At 45.3% G+C, this 16193-nt stretch overlaps 1 pseudogene; it reads right to left on the bottom strand.

Annotated features, from left to right (window-relative positions):
* Window positions 1–3590: 3590 nt before the first annotated feature.
* LOC137313348 (NACHT, LRR and PYD domains-containing protein 3-like) lies at window positions 3591–14668 on the bottom strand (annotated as a pseudogene).
* Between the last annotated feature and the right edge of the window lie 1525 nt (window positions 14669–16193).

Genomic DNA, 16193 nt, shown 5'->3' with positions numbered 1-16193 from the left:
TAGGGTAGATAAAGTGAAACTACTTCGCCTGATGGGGAATCCAGAACAAGGGGGCATAACTTTAAAATTTGAGCTCGGCCGTCGAGGGCTGATGTCAGGAAACACTTCTTCACACAAAGGGTAGTGGAAATCTGGAACTCTCTCCCACAAAAGTCTGTTGTGGCTGGGAGTCAATTCGAAATTTCAAAACGGAGATTGATATATTTTAGTTAGGCAAGGTTATTAAGGATTCTGGAAACAAGGCGGTAAATGGAGTTAATATACAGATCATCCATGATCTAAAGATGGCTGTGTTCTTGCCGCCAATTTATCCAAGACGGTGGCCATTCTTACTGCCATTTTGTCAAAGATGGCATGGTGGCAGTTGTGTAAATACAAGTTGCTGTTGCAGGAGTAGTTGTTGTGGTGGTGGTCTAAATATAAAGACTGTCATTTGGGATTTCTCCGGGGTGACTGGGTGCACACCGGTGTCATTGTAGGGTCACTGGGACAATCTGAGGTCGCCGTGGGATTATTGGGGACACTCTGCGCGGCACTTGCTGGCTGTTTGTAAATACATATATGTAGTATATATCTTATAAATAGAAGCTGCTGTTGTTGTCGCAGTAGTTATAGCGGTGGTCTAAGTATAAAGACTGCCACTCTGGGATTCCTAGTTGCACTCTTTATCACGCTGGGGTGAGTGGGTGCACTTCGGGATCCCTGGGTGTATTCTAGCATCACTCTGGGGTGACTGGCTGCACTCTGAGTGCCTGGGTGCAGTCTGGGTTCACTCTGGGGTGACTGGATGTTCCCTGGAGCGACTGGGTGCACCCTGGCATCCCGGGATGCACTCTGGAATCATTGTGGTTTGACTGGGTGCACTCTGGAATCATTGTGGTTTGACTGGGTGCACTCTGGAATCATTGTGGTTTGACTGGGTGCACTCTGGATTCATTGTGGTTTGACTGGGTGCACTCTGGATTCATTGTGGTTTGACTGGGTGCACTCTGGAATCATTGTGGTTTGACTGGGTGCACTCTGGAATCATTGTGGTTTGACTGGGTGCACTCTGGATTCATTGTGGTTTGACTGGGTGCACTCTGGATTCATTGTGGTTTGACTGGGTGCACTCTGGATTCATTGTGGTTTGACTGGGTGCACTCTGGATTCATTGTGGTTTGACTGGGTGCACTCTGGAATCATTGTGGTTTGACTGGGTGCACTCTGGATTCATTGTGGTTTGACTGGGTGCACTCTGGATTCATTGTGGTTTGACTGGGTGCACTCTGGACTCATTGTGGTTTGACTGGGTGCACTCTGGATTCATTGTGGTTTGACTGGGTGCACTCTGGATTCATTGTGGTTTGACTGGGTGCACTCTGGATTCATTGTGGTTTGACTGGGTGCACTCTGGATTCATTGTGGTTTGACTGGGTGCACTCTGGATTCATTGTGGTTTGACTGGGTGCACTCTGGATTCATTGTGTGATCACTGAACATTCTGTGCGCAATTGTTGCCGCCATTTTGTACAAGATGGCCGCCGGACCTACCGCCACTTCGTCCAAAATGCCGCCATTTTGGACGTGTGTAAATAGATATATATTATAAATACTAGTTGTTGCTGTTGTAGTTGTTGTTGTGGTGCTGGTCTAAATATGAAGACTGCCACTCTGCGATCCCTCCGGGGTGATTGGGTACACTCTGGGATCCCGGGTGCAATCTGGAAAACACTGGGGTGATTGGGTTCACTCTGCAGAAACTGTGATATCACTGGGGACACTCTGCGCGATACTTGCCCACATTTTGTCCAAGGTGGCCGCCGCACTTCACGCAATTTTGTGCAAGATGACCGCCGTACTTGCCCCCACTTTGTCCAAGATTGCCGCCGTGCAGGCCATGTGTAAATGCATATATATATATGTATATATATTTTGTGAATAGAAGTTATTGTTGTTGTAGTAGCAGTTATTGTGGTGTTGTCCTAAATATAAAGAGTGCTAATCTGGATTACTCTGGGGTGACCATTGCCTCCCTAAGAGGGGACCGGCCGAGGCCTCCTCCCGGAAAGGGAACAGACCGAGCCCTCCCCCAGAGGGGACCGACCGAGGCCTCCTCCACAGCTGCACCCAAACAGGGCCCACGAGAGTTCGGTCTGTTTATTGCCCTGGGGTTTCATTTCCTCTCTGGGCCCTGGTTTTGGGGCCTCGGTTTAACATGTTCCTGTTCGATTGTGACCGTTGTGATTTAACCAGGTTAAAGCCTGGGGTTAAAGTAGCCCGGCCTGCAATGTTATACAAACACGTTAACCCAGTGTGAGACAAACAGGGGCCGAGAGGAGATTAATGTCGGAAACGTGAACCCCTGTACGGGCTTCGAGGGTTTGTTATAATCTCAAAATGATGCTTGTGTTTCAGGGAGATGGGACAACTTTGATGGGAAGGAGCGGCCATTTGAGCTGTTTTGATGGAGTAAACAAGGAGAAACTGTTTCCAGTGGCAGGGGGTCGGTAACCAGAGGACACAGATTCAAAATAATTGTCAAAAATGCCAGAGGTGACATGAAGAAGGATTATTTTTACGCAGTGAGTTGTTATGATCTGGAATTTATTGCCTGAAAGTGTGTTGGAAGCAGATTCAATGGTAACTTTCAAAAGGAAATTGGATAAATACTTGAAAAGGAACAAATTGTTCGGTTTGGGGAAAGGAATGGGACCAGCTGCAAAGCGGCTGCACAGGCACGAAGGGCCGAATGGACTGCTTCAGTGAAATATCATTCTTGATATTGCTGGCTAGTTCTTGGCGGCCATTTTCCAAAAGTTGCATGGCAGTCATTTTGAATTGCATTGCGGCCATTTTACGTCGCATGTCGGTCGGCCATTTTGTGGAGTCCCAGCTGAGCTCCCCCACCCCGCGCAAGACCCACCCGGTTAATAGACCGACCGGTCACATCTGTGGTACCAGTTGGAGGATGTGTGATGCAGTTTCCAGGAACCTTTATTCAATATTTCAAAATACGAAAACCAGTAATTTTATTTTTAAATAATGAGGAGACCAGGCCGGAGCTGAAGCAAACGGTGGAGTTTTATGAACACAGCACACGGACAACAACTTAAATTTACATAGCGCCTTTATAGTAGTAAAATATCCCAAGGTGCTTCACAAGAGCAATCAGACATAAGTTGACACTGAGCCACATTAGGAAATATTAGGACAGGTGGTCAAAAGCTTGGTCAAAGAGGGGGTTCTTAAGGAGCATAGTAAAGGAGGAGAGAGAGGCGGAGAGGTGGAAAGGTTTAGGGAGTGAATTCCAGAGCTTAGGGCCTCGGCAGCTGAAGGCACAGTGCACAGGGATACGTTCCAGATTCTGACTCGTCACTGGGAGAGGCACCCAGAAGTACCGAATCCAAATATCAGTGTCCGACTGCAGCCCAGACTGAGCCCCATCCTGGGACCTTCCTGTCTGTACATTGACCCAGTGTCCCACTGCAGCCCACAATGAGCCCCACCCTGGGCCCTTCCTGTCTGTACATTGACCCATGGTCCCACTGCAGCCCAGAATGAGCCCTATCCTGGAACCCTTCCTGTCTGTACATTGAACCAGTGTCCCACTGCAGCCCAGACTGAGCCCCACTCTGGGCCCTTCATGTTTCTACATTGTCCCAATGTCCCACTGCAGCCCAGACTGAGTTCCATCCTGGGCCCTTCCTGTCTGTACATTGACCGAGTGTCCCACTGCAGCACAGACTGAGCCCCACTCTGGGCCCTTCCTGTCTGTACATTGACCCAATGTCCCACTGCAGCCCAGAATGAGCCCCACCCTGGGCCCTTCTTGTCTGTACATTGACCCAGTGTCTCACTGCAGCCCAGAATGAACCCTATCCTGGACCCTTCCTGTCTGTACATTGACCCAGTGTCCCACTGCAGCCCAGACTGAGCCCCACTCTGGGCCCTTCCTGTCTGTAGATTGACCCAGTGTCCCACTGCAGCCCAGACTGAGCCCCACCCTGGGCCCTTCCTGTCTGTACATTGATCCAGTGTCCCACTGCAGCCCAGACTGAGCCCCACTCTGGGCCCTTCCTGTCTGTAGATTGACCCAGTGTCCCACTGCAGCCCAGACTGAGCCCCACCCTGGGCCCTTCCTGTCTGTACATTGATCCAGTGTCCCACTGCAGCCCAGACTGAGCCCCACTCTGGGCCCTTCCTGTCTGTACATTGACCCAGTGTCCCACTGCAGCCCAGACTGAGTCCCACCCTGGGCCCTTCGTGTCTGTCCATTGACCCAGTGTCCCACTGCAGCCCAGAATGAACCCCACCCTGGGCCCTTCCTCTCTGTACTTTGACCCAGTGTCCCACTGCAGCCCAGACTGAGCCCCACCCTGGGCCCTTCCTGTCTGTACATTGACCCAGTGTCCCACTGCAGCCCAGACTGAGCCCCACCCTGGGCCCTTCCTGTCTGTACATTGACCCAGTGTCCCACTGCAGCCCAGACTGAGCCCCACCCTGGGCCCTTCCTGTCTGTACATTGACCCAATGCCCCATTGGGGACCATCCAGCCCCGGATATCCGGCAGAATCAGCGCTGTGGGACCGGGTGACTGAGTCTCGTGACCCTGTCGCTGGGCCTCTGACGTCACAATGGGAGACGACGCTCGCTCAGCTCGAGCTGGAACCTGTTAAAGGGCCGTTCGGATTTAAACCTGGAGCGCGGCCAGTTAAAGGGGAGGGACAGAGAATCGGCCAAAAATGTTCATTTCATGAGACCAGAAATGGTTGGAAATTGAAATGTTCAGACTCCCACACTCAGTCCGGGTCTGGATTCCGGCAGTGACTCCAGGTGTCTCTTTCCGTTTGAACTGAACCGATTCCCCCTCAACCTGAAACAGATTAAAGATTCAACAGGAATTAAACAGATTGAACAACAGTGTAAATAACAGGGAGACTGGGGTTAATATTTCAATAATAATTACTGACAAATATTACCCATAAGAGGGACTGAATCCCAGTGATACTTTATTTATTACATTAAACATTAACACAAACACTCACCAGATCCGCTTCAGATTCCTGCGGGTCAGTATGAGGGAGCGGAGAGCGGGGACAGATCGGTCTGTGAAGGAGTTTAATCCCAGGTCCAGAATCGTCAGTGACCGGTTTGTACTGAGAGCAGAGACGAGATCCTCGGTACAAGAATCTGTGAGACCGACATCATCCAGACTGGGGATCGGAGAGAGAGAGAAATAACAAGAATCAGGGTAAATCCCCAGTGTTGATTAATAACAATATTACTGATACTAATAAAATTGTACAGTCCTTATTAATAACACTGTTACTGATATTAATAAACACTGTAAATTATTATTCGTAACACTATTACTGACACTAATAATATGTACAGTATTTATTAATAACACTATTACTTGTACTAATAATAAAGTTCAGTGTCAGACATTCAGTTATTATAAACACATTCTTACACAGTCTGATACTTACTGCAGTTTCTGTATTTTACAGTCCGGGTTCCTCAGAGCCGCAGACAATAGTTTCACTCCTGAATCTCCCAGTTTATTCTTACCCAGATTCAGCTCCGTCAGTAACCGGTTTGTACTGAGAGCGGTGGAGAGATAATCGGTACAAGAATCTGTGAGATCGTTATCCCATAACCTGTAGATCAGAGAGAGAGAGAGAGACAAGCAGAGATAACAGGAATGAGAGTAAATTCCCAGTATTTATTTGTATTATGATTGCTTATACTGACATTAATATACGGTGGGAGACATCCGGTTATTATAAACACAATCTCACACAGTCTAGTACTTACCCCAGTTCCTGTATTTTACAGTCCGGGTTTCCCAGAGCCGCAGACACAAGTTTCACTCCTGAATCTCCCAGTTCATTCCTCCCCAGTCTAAACACAAACAGACAGAGAGTGAGAAACAAACTGAATCCAATCCCCGATCTGATACAATTTCTCTGATATTACAGGAAACAATTGAAAAATCTTCAGGAAATTAATAACCAGATTTCCCTGTCACTGACAATGAATCTCACTCTGTCCAACGGCCCATATATTCACGGACTGTCAGTAAATGTATTTATTAAATAAAGTGCTGTCTGTGTGAAGCCTTTAAATGTCCCTCAGTCCGGTCTCATTCCCTGATGATCAGAATTACCCTCCTGGACGGTCCCTTCATGTTTGGGGAAACGTGTCTCATTTCTGCTGCTTCTTAAAGCCCAGATTTAATGGGAATGTGATGATTTTCCCCGAATTAAATGATAAAGCGGTGATTTCTTGTACATTATGCAGTATTATATTAATCTGTACAATATCTCGGAGTGAGTTATATTGTGAAACGGCGCTCATGGCTGCTGTAAAATCCGTCCCACAGGATTTCATGTGACAAGGAGAATTTATTCTGTCCCGTTACAAGTTTTAAATGTCCCTGTACTCCTAGTTTATAGGGGAGGGGAGGCTCTCTCTTTATTCCCACTAAAATGGCTCCACATTTATTTTAGGTTTAACGGGCCCGACAGTTTATGGGGAATTTTCTGAAGTTCCCTCCCCGAGCTGGACCTCACACACAGGGGGCAGATTATGGGAAATTCCCTGGTTCACTGCCCCTTGGTTAACCCAGGAGCCTCCCGCTGTGTGTGAGGCCCCACCGCTGGCCGGTGTATGTCTATACTCCTGGGCGAAAACGCCACAACCCGTTCGATTTCAACCTTTCGACCAGCAGATTTTAGTTCCCAAATCCCACTGAATTTTCGGCCTGGATTAATGAGCGAGGGGCCTGAATCCACGACCGTCTGACTCAGAGGCACGTGTGCTGCCAGCTGGGTGAAGAGATGATGGATGTATTGGAGAGTGTGAAGGGCTATGTCATTGATGAGTTAACATGACGGACCGACGTCCTGCCGGGAAAGCTCAGCTCGCCCACTGACGGTTGACTGCCCGAAATCTGTGTTTTGCTCTTTGTTACTGAATGTTTGGTGTTTCTGCTTCCCTCTCCTACACATGTTGACAGTCCGGTGACCGTCACTAGCCCCCACACCTCGGTAAGTGGGTGGGATGACTCGACACACAGACTGCTGCAGCTATAAATATCATTTATTGCAATTCAATTATCACTCTTTCAGTGACCTGTATTTACTGATCGGATAAAGACTGTAAAATCCTAACGTGTTCATCAGAATCCATTTTAGATTCTTCAATCCTTAGGGAATTACTAACCGATGCTATTATCATTTGTCATATTTGTGTTGAATTTGCTTCTCCCTGGTTCAACTGAACTGTTTGTTTCCCTTCATTGCGGAGCAACAATACAATCCGTGACTGTTTCAAAATTGGCCCAACAGCTGGAGACAAATGAACAGTTACCTCAACACCTGGCATTTGTGCAGTACGGGTACCAGCCGCCGGAGTCCTTCACACCGAATGGAGCAGTGGTGTAGATCGAGGTGTTTTATTGTATCACAGAGTCCAATGACATGAGACAGCACCGCACAGTCAATCGGGGTCAGTCCCAATCCATGAAATGTAAGTGTTTCCACAGATCCCACTGTGACCCGAGCCAGTGTTTGATTCTGAGACTCAAACAGGTAGTGGAATGTGTTCAGGAGGTTCTTTTTACCAGTTTCACTCTCTGTGTTTCCAGTCTCTCCTTCAACCTTCTCCTTCACCCAGTCAATCACTCCGCAGATTGTTTGATGAAGAAATGGACCCAGAAACTCCTCCAGGGGCCGAGCTGACTGTGAGGAGGAGAGACCAACAACAAAACGGAGAAATATCTCAAATCGCCCATCTTCCTTCCTGTGGGCTTCACTGAGGAGTTTCCGGATGTCCCCTGGATCTGGAATCAGGAATTGTGCGAGTGCGGCTACAAACTCTTGGATGGTGAGGTGCGGGAATGTGTAAACTACACTCTGGGCAGATTCATCTCTCTCCAAAAGTTCCATCATGAACCCAGACAGGAACTGGGAAGGTTGCAGATTGTACTTGATCAAATCTCCATTTCCAAACACAATCTTCTTCTCGGAGACTCCTGTGAAGGCCATCTCACCGATCTTCAGTAACACATCACGGGGGGATTCAATCTCTCGGCCATGGTTTTTCAGAATGTTGTAAATATAGTAGGAATATAGTTGGGTGATGGTCTTGGGAACTCGCTGCAGTTTCCTGTCTCTTTGTGTGAAGAAGGGACCCAGTGACAGACCGAGGATCCAGCAGTAGGAAGGGTTGTAACACATCGTGTGCAGGATCTCGTTCTCCTCCACATGTTTGAAAACAGCTGCTGCCACCACCTGATCTTCAAAAAACTTGTTGAAATATTCCTTCCGTTCTTCACCAACAAATCCCAGGATTTCAGCCCAGACACTGATCTCAGCCTTTTCCAATAAATGTAATGCAGTGGGGCGGCTGGTCACGAGCACTGAACATCCTGGGAGCAGCTTGTGCTGTATTAAACTGTACACAATGTCAGACACTTCACACCAGTCTTCAGGATCTGTGCACATGTACTGAGGTTCTGTATTTCTCCGATTGTCAGCAAAATCGATACTGTCCTTGAATTCATCTAAACCATCGAATATAAACAGTAATCCCTCTGGGTTCTTCCAGAGCTCTCCCAGAATATTCCCAAAGTAAGGATACAGATCCAGTATCAGATTCATCAGGTTTATTCTACAGTTGATAGCGTTCAAATCCCGGAATTTAAAACTGAAAACAAATTGAAAGTGTGGGTATATTTTCCCAGTGGCCCAGTCATAAACAATCTTTTGTACCATTGTTGTTTTTCCAATCCCCGCGACTCCACTCACTGCTGCTGAACTCCCAGATTTGGATTTTCTCCGGGAAAAACTGCTCTGGAACAATTGATCAGTTCGGATTTTTTCCAGTTCTCTCCTTAGATGTTTCTCTCTCCACTCTTCATGGTTTCGGCCTCTTGCCAGAAGTTCATGTTCCACAAGCGTCCGATCTCGAACAGTAGAAATGACCGTTAGCTCAGTGTATAGAGTGACCAGCTGGAAAATCTTAACCTTCTCCTTTATTAGGATCGTGTTCACTCTCAGTGTTTCAGTTTGGACCTGAAGTGTTTCATTGTGTTTCTGTTGAACATCTTCAATTAGAACAGACAGAATGTAGTTCTCAATTTTAGTTGTATTGACATAAAAACAAATTCATTAAAATGTTCCGCGATTTAATTCACAGCTTCAATAGAGGTGCGAGCAGGAAATTAAACTCAGTTTCTGAAAACCTCGCTTGAAAGTGAATAATGGCTGATAAACGTTTCAAATCCTCACTTGATTCCAATATTTACTGAACATGGAGATTTCGATGAAGGTGATATTTTCCCTTTGATGATTAACACTATCAGCCCAGCCCTGTTCTATGGACATCTCATTATAATCGAAACGTGATTCTGGTTATACAACAGTGGAGGTTCTAATGGATCAATCTATGAAACTGTCGGTGTTGCTGACCTTTTGTGGAAATGGGAAATAGGGTATTGGGTAGCACTGGGAGAGGGACAGACTGTGAATGGACAGAAGTTCCACTCCTATTGCATCAGTCCTTGGGCAGCTTATCTGTGATATTGTGGGCACTGGGAGAGGGACCGACTGTGAATTGACAGAAGTTCCACTCTTATTGCATCAGACATTGGGCAGCTTATCTGGGATATTGTGGGCACTGGGAGAGCGACAGACTGTGAATGGACAGAAGTTCCACTGTTTAACCTCTGTGTTGTGGGAGCTTTTAGAAACTGGACTCGGGCTGGTTATCTGGGGTGTTACTAGTAGTTCTATTGTCACCTGAGCACAAGTAAAGATTACAGCAATTCTGAAGGTACAGAGGTGAATCAGAAAGATGATTTAAGGTATTGGAGTATTGGTCGAGGGAAGGGTGTGGGGGTTTGATATATTTTGTTTCAGCAAGAGACTTCGGTATTGAAATGTTTCAATGGAATTCCCAACATTAGTGCAGGAAACAGGCTCACAATCAGCAAAATAATTAATAACGGAGAAAATTGAAAGTCAGAAATAAGAATGGAAATTAGAGTAATTTTTTCACCCAATGTGTCGGACATCAGGGAACACAGTTACCAGGGAATGACACTAAAGGGGCAGTGTAATTGGGGTGAAGAGACAATTGGAAGAGTTTCTGTGAATTCACTGAGAGGAGGTGCAGGTGGGGTCATCTTTCTAACAGGGACAGGCATATTTGGATCAAATGACCTTTTCCTGTCTCGAATCATTCTCCTGTTGTATTGTGTTTCAGAAATTGTGAACACATTTTCAGCAGTGTTACACCTACATTGAATGTGTTTTCCGAACAGTCCTTTCATATCACCGATTAGAAGTAGATTTCGAACGACTGCCCACTCAGAGTAAAGTTAGAGCAGAAAACATTCACGGTTCAATTCAACTGTTCTCCTAATAATTGCACTCCGTTGTTTCATTTTGGTCTGAATTTCCTCTAATGCAGGTTTGGGAAATTGAATTATATTTCCATTAGTCAATCCATTGGGTCTGAAAAGACGCTGATTTAAAGGACGATGCTTTGAGTGGAATAAGTTCTCTGTTTCAATGCCATCAGTCATTACATTGGGTCTAAAAAGATCCTGAGTTAAAGGACTATTCTTTGAGTGGAATAAGTTCTCCCTTTCACTGCCATTACTCATTCGATTCGGTCTAAAAAGACTCTGATTTAAAGGACTATTCCTTGAGTAGAATATGTTCTCTCTCTCACTGCCTTTGTGGAGCCAGCTCAAAACCTCCTAATTACCCTGAACATTGTCTTTCCCTCACATTTCTCCACGGATTCATGATCAATTGTGTGAACATCTGTGCATCTTCTCAGATCAGACCGAACAATTTGTCTCATTTTGTGCTGTGAAATGAAATCATTTTTAATGTTTTGCATTTCTCCACCAATTTCCCTACAGTTGATGGTGGGTCAGATATCTCGGGGAGCAGGTGACCCACAGCATCCGTCTCAAGGCACTGCTCTTTACTTGTGAGTCCAGAATGTCATGACGGCACTTAGGTATCCTGCCAGTTGTGTGTGGGGATTTCACAGTGTGTCAGGATCCTGCCAGGTGTGTATGGGGATTTCACAGTTTATCAGGAACCTACCAGTTGTGTATGGGGATTCACAGTGTATCAGGATCCTTCCAGGTGTGTATGGGGATTCACAGCGTATCAGGATAATGTCAGGTGTGTATGGGGATTCACAGTGTATCAGGATCCTGCCAGGTGTGTGTGGGGATTCACAATGTATCAGGGTACTGCCAGGGGTGTGTGGGGATGCACAGTGAATCAGGATACTGCCAGGTGTGAGTGAGAATTCACAGTGCATCAGGATCCTGCCAGGTGTGTATGGGGATTTCACAAGTGACAACGATCAGCAGCTGGATTAAGTGAAATAATGCAACCTCCACATATTCATGGATAATTGAGAAATCTTATGAACTGTAATTTGAATCTACGCAGAATAGTTGAGTATTGATGACAAATCTAAACGAGGTTAATTTCTGTTTCCCCAGCCCTTGAATTTCTGATTCCCAGATTGTGACAATCTCTAATAAATGACGACAGTCAAACTTTCTGATTCTCACAAGTGAAATAAACAGTTTGAAATCCCAATTTCATCACTTACCTTTCAGGTGACTGGGTATTTCAGATGAACCAAGTCTGATGTTCATATAAACAAATGGATCAGGACCTGTTTAAATCAATGAGCTTTCATGAAATCCGATCTGTGTAATATTATAGTAAATTCTGCATTGTTTCAATCTGAAATTGAATTCAGTGTGTGATTTTACCGTACCAAGTTCCTGCATCTATTTCAGTATTTTGTCCAACTTTGGTACCGCATGGTGCATTTTCACAAAGGATTCCCACATCACCCTTCGGGCCTGAGAGCCTTTCTCCATCACCAGATTTAGGAGAAGTTTGGAACTGTCCGCCCTGTTTCCCTTCTCCACGAGATCAACGACTTTCTGTAAACAATAACAATGAATATATTGATCCCTCACTTTCCCCGTCCCACTTCAACTGTTTCCTTTTTGTTTTCAGTCCACACAAGAGTTATACCCGAAACGTTCCCCTGTCCTGTGTACAGACACTGACCGTTCCACTGGGTATTTTCACCTCTTTGTATCATTGTTTCAGATTCACGTATTTTCAGTTTGATCAATTTCTTTCCGATATGACCTGTTTCTCTTCTGTCACATTCTATGATTCTAAGATCTGATATCCTGTTCGTTCTCTGATGTTTAAATAATCCAGACTCATTCTGGGAACTACACCACCTGCACGTTCCCCTCCAAGTCACACACCATCCCGATTTGGAAATATATCGCCGTTCCTTCATTGTCGCTGGGTCAAAATCCTGGAACTCCCTTCCTAACAGCACTGTGGGAGAACCGTCACCACACGGACTGCAGCGGTTCAAGAAGGCGGCTCACCACCACCTTCTCGAGGGCAATGAGGGATGGGCAATAAATGCTGGCCTCGCCAGCGATGCCCACATCCCGTGAACGAATAAAAAAAAAATCTGTGTCCCTCGCACTTACCCGATGTTCCTGCCCACTGAAATTCTTCTCGTATGTTAACAAAGAGCTGATTCCGTCCACCCCTTCTTCAATCGCCTGTTCTAGTCTGTCCCGGTAGAATTTCGTCAACTGGAACAGTTGGTAACCGTCGCACATTGTCAGGAACTCAGTGATTGCAGTGTTCGGATCTGTGAACAAAAATGGAGAAAACTAAACACATTATCGACTTTCTATCAGAGCGGCAACATTTCCTCTTATAACAAACGGTTGATGACTCCTGTGAGTCACATTATCAAACACCTTCTGAAAACCCATATACACCGCATGTTCTACATCCCATCGATCCATATAGTCACCTTTCAACAAAGCTGTATCAAATTTGTCAAATACGACATAGCTGCAGCGAATCAGTTCCCGCTCCCCCGATCATCTCCTGTATCTCTAAATGTTCACTATTTCGAACTGGAATTACAGATTCGAGGAATTTTCCCACTACTGACGGAGACCCTCTCTCCCTATTTTAACAGATACATTACTTGGGCTCCTTCAGTCCACCTGGATATTTTTAAAAACAAACGAGGATTGAGAAATTGTGATCAGGGTCCCTCCTATCTCCTCTCTGAATTCCTTTAACTGCCTCGGGTGTGTTATCTCTGGGCCCAGTGATTTATCCACCTCGGCGATGTTTCTCAGATCCAAATCCTTCTCTACAGTTATCTCTAACTGTGGTCCCATATCCTCCTCCAGTGCAACAACATTTTCACTTCCACCATCATTTTTAGAAACTAAAGGAAATATTTTGTATCTCCTCCAAAACTTAATCCACAACTAGTTTCCCCCCAGTTCCCCCTCTATCTCACCTCCACTGATTGCTGGCCTGCAAAACCCACGGAGAATTGTGCTATTTCCCTTCCTATTGCTGAACTGTGTGCATATGGATTCTATCTTAATACAGCTCCCTGGAACATCCTTATGTAGTAAACCTCTCATTCTCTCTACCTTTCTGTTCCCCTTTAATATTTTCCTTAAAACCTACCTCTTTGACCAAACTTTTGGTCACCCGTCCTATTATCTCCTTATTTGACTCGCTGTCAAATTCTATTTGATAATCGCTCCTGTGAAGCGCCCCGGTTCGTCTTATTACATTAAAGGCGCTATATAAATGCATGTTTTAATTATCTAAGCTCTGTCATAGAACCCTTTATTAATACTGACGTCCAGAACTATTTTTCGTTCAACTCAAAATGTTGTAACCAGGAACATTTCGCTCTGAGTCCTGTGAAAACCCAAACCCTGTCTTATAGATATTGATCACATCTCTTATGCTTCTGAATTTTCAAATGTGTTTGGAATGATTTGTAGATTCACAGAAAAAAAACTCAACCATAACTCCGATTTTTTGGAATGTTGACCCGTTTTCGTTTCTTCGGGTTTTTTTTATTACCAATTGGCTTTAACTCTCAATACTTCAAAACCCCCTTCCTTTTTTCCTGCGAATAATTTTTCACAATTTCATAACTCTTCTGTTGCTCCTCCAACGGTTTTATAAATTCCACTCTCTAGTCTCAGGTCCGGATATTTCCCAACCTCCAGTCATATCAACTGAATCCCTCCCACTGCTCCATTCACCCAGTCTGTCAAACCACTGTTGGTCGGTTCAGACCGTGACTGTCCCTTCCCTTCTCCTTGAACTCACTCCACTGTCCCAAGACCGTGAACCCTTCCCGCCTGCTCCAGCCCTGCATCCACACATTCACTTGCCTCATGTTTCCTCCCTTAAGCGGCCCAGTGTAAAACAATCCGGAGATCAATACCTGGAATCCTTGTTTTTTTGATATACCGCCTCAGTCTGAATATTCCCTCTATAAACGTATTTCTATCTGTGTTACTGGTTCCAAGAATGACTATTCACTGCTCTCCTTTCCTTCCGAGAGATGGTCCCACCTGTTCCAGGATGTTCTTCACTCTGGCACCAGGGAGGAAACGTATCATTTGGGACCAGCTCAGGGCTGATCAAGAGACTGTCTAGTCACCTGACTATAGAATCTCCCACCACTATCGCTCTCCTATTCCTGTGTCCCACCTGCCTCTTCTCCACCTGCTCCCCGGTCTCACGCTGTTACTCAGGAAGACCATCCTCTGAGTTAATGTCTCCATCCACCTTACAGACCCCAACACCAGGTATCAATTGGACAGTTCCAGTGCTCAGGAGATCCCTCCACATGTGACTGCACTGTCCCTCTAGATGGTCACTCACTTCCCTCTATCTACACAGTTTCTGTGCTGTTATTTCTTCTTGTGTGAGCTGCAGGTTCCTGTTCGTGATACGGACCAATTGTCTTGTCACAATTGACATTTAAATAATTTTCTGAACCTACCTGTGTCCATTCTCATTCTTGTTGAAGTTTTTGGATCTTCTCCCCTGTTTGGACCATCAGCAATTGTGGTGACAGACGTTCCCAGATTCTGATGCTCTGTAAGAAATAGAATATTAATAGGAGGGTTAGACAGATATACTAAAATGAGCAGGAGAGCGTTCCCTTTTTAAACATGATACCAAGTCCCTCCTCCCCCATCAGTACAATAGCCGTTAGTTCTGGGATTGAGCATTTCCTGAGTGTTATAATAAACACTCCACATCAGGTGTGACACAGACAGCTGCCCAGTGAAACCCAGTCAGTCCCGCTGATCTCCACAACCCAGTTCCAGAGGGGTCCCCGTCGGCCGAGATTCTGCACTGAGAGCGCCAATTGGTAAGATTTACTCACACAGTGCAGGTCTTATTCTTGAGTTAGTGAATATTCTGGAGGAAATTCTGCAACAGGGTGTTCATTGATCAATCAAATGACCCTCACTCTGTTTTACATAGTCAGGGGCTATTGAAACATTATAGTCACAGATCTACATTGAATATCTTTGATTTATTATGTTTTGATATTAAATTCTGGTACTTTATGAATATGGATCTAGCCACATACGCAATCAAGAGCTGGGTGTGATTCCTCTGGTCTCTATGGGCAGTTACATTGTCCGTGTGTTTACTGAAATGTGTCCTGGTTGGTGCTTCTATTTGTATATATTTACCACATCCTTCATGGTGTCAGCACCTGACTAACGAGCACAAAGGAGGTGAGGAGATTTACCACTGTTCTAATATTAACAATAATGAGCACTGTAGGAGGTGAGGAGATTTACCACTGTTCTAATATTAACACTAATGTGTACTGTAGGAGCTGAGGAGATTTACCACTGTTCTAATATTAACACTGATGAGCACTGTAGGAGGTGAGGAGATTTACCACTGTTCTAATATTAACACTAACGAGCACTGCAAGAGCTGAGGAGATTTACCACTGTTCTAATATTAACACCATTGAGCACTGTAGGAGGTGAGGAGATTTACCACTGTTCTAATATTAACACTAATGAGCACTGTAGGAGGTGAGGAGATTTACCACTGTTCTAATATTAACACGAATGAGCACTGTGGGGGTGAGGAGATTTCCCACTGTTCTAATGTTAACAAAAACGAGCACTGTCGGAGGTGAGGAGATTTACCACTGTTCGAATATTAACAATAATGAGTAATGTCGGAGGTGAGGAGATTTACCACTGTTCTAATATTAACACTAATGAGCACTGTAGGAGGTGAGGAGATTTA

This window comes from Heptranchias perlo, unplaced genomic scaffold (assembly GCF_035084215.1).
Source record: "Heptranchias perlo isolate sHepPer1 unplaced genomic scaffold, sHepPer1.hap1 HAP1_SCAFFOLD_47, whole genome shotgun sequence".
NCBI classification, from domain to species: Eukaryota; Metazoa; Chordata; class Chondrichthyes; order Hexanchiformes; family Hexanchidae; genus Heptranchias; species Heptranchias perlo.
The sequence above is the reverse complement of the archived record's forward strand: the minus strand, read 5'-3'. Positions and strand labels throughout refer to the sequence as shown.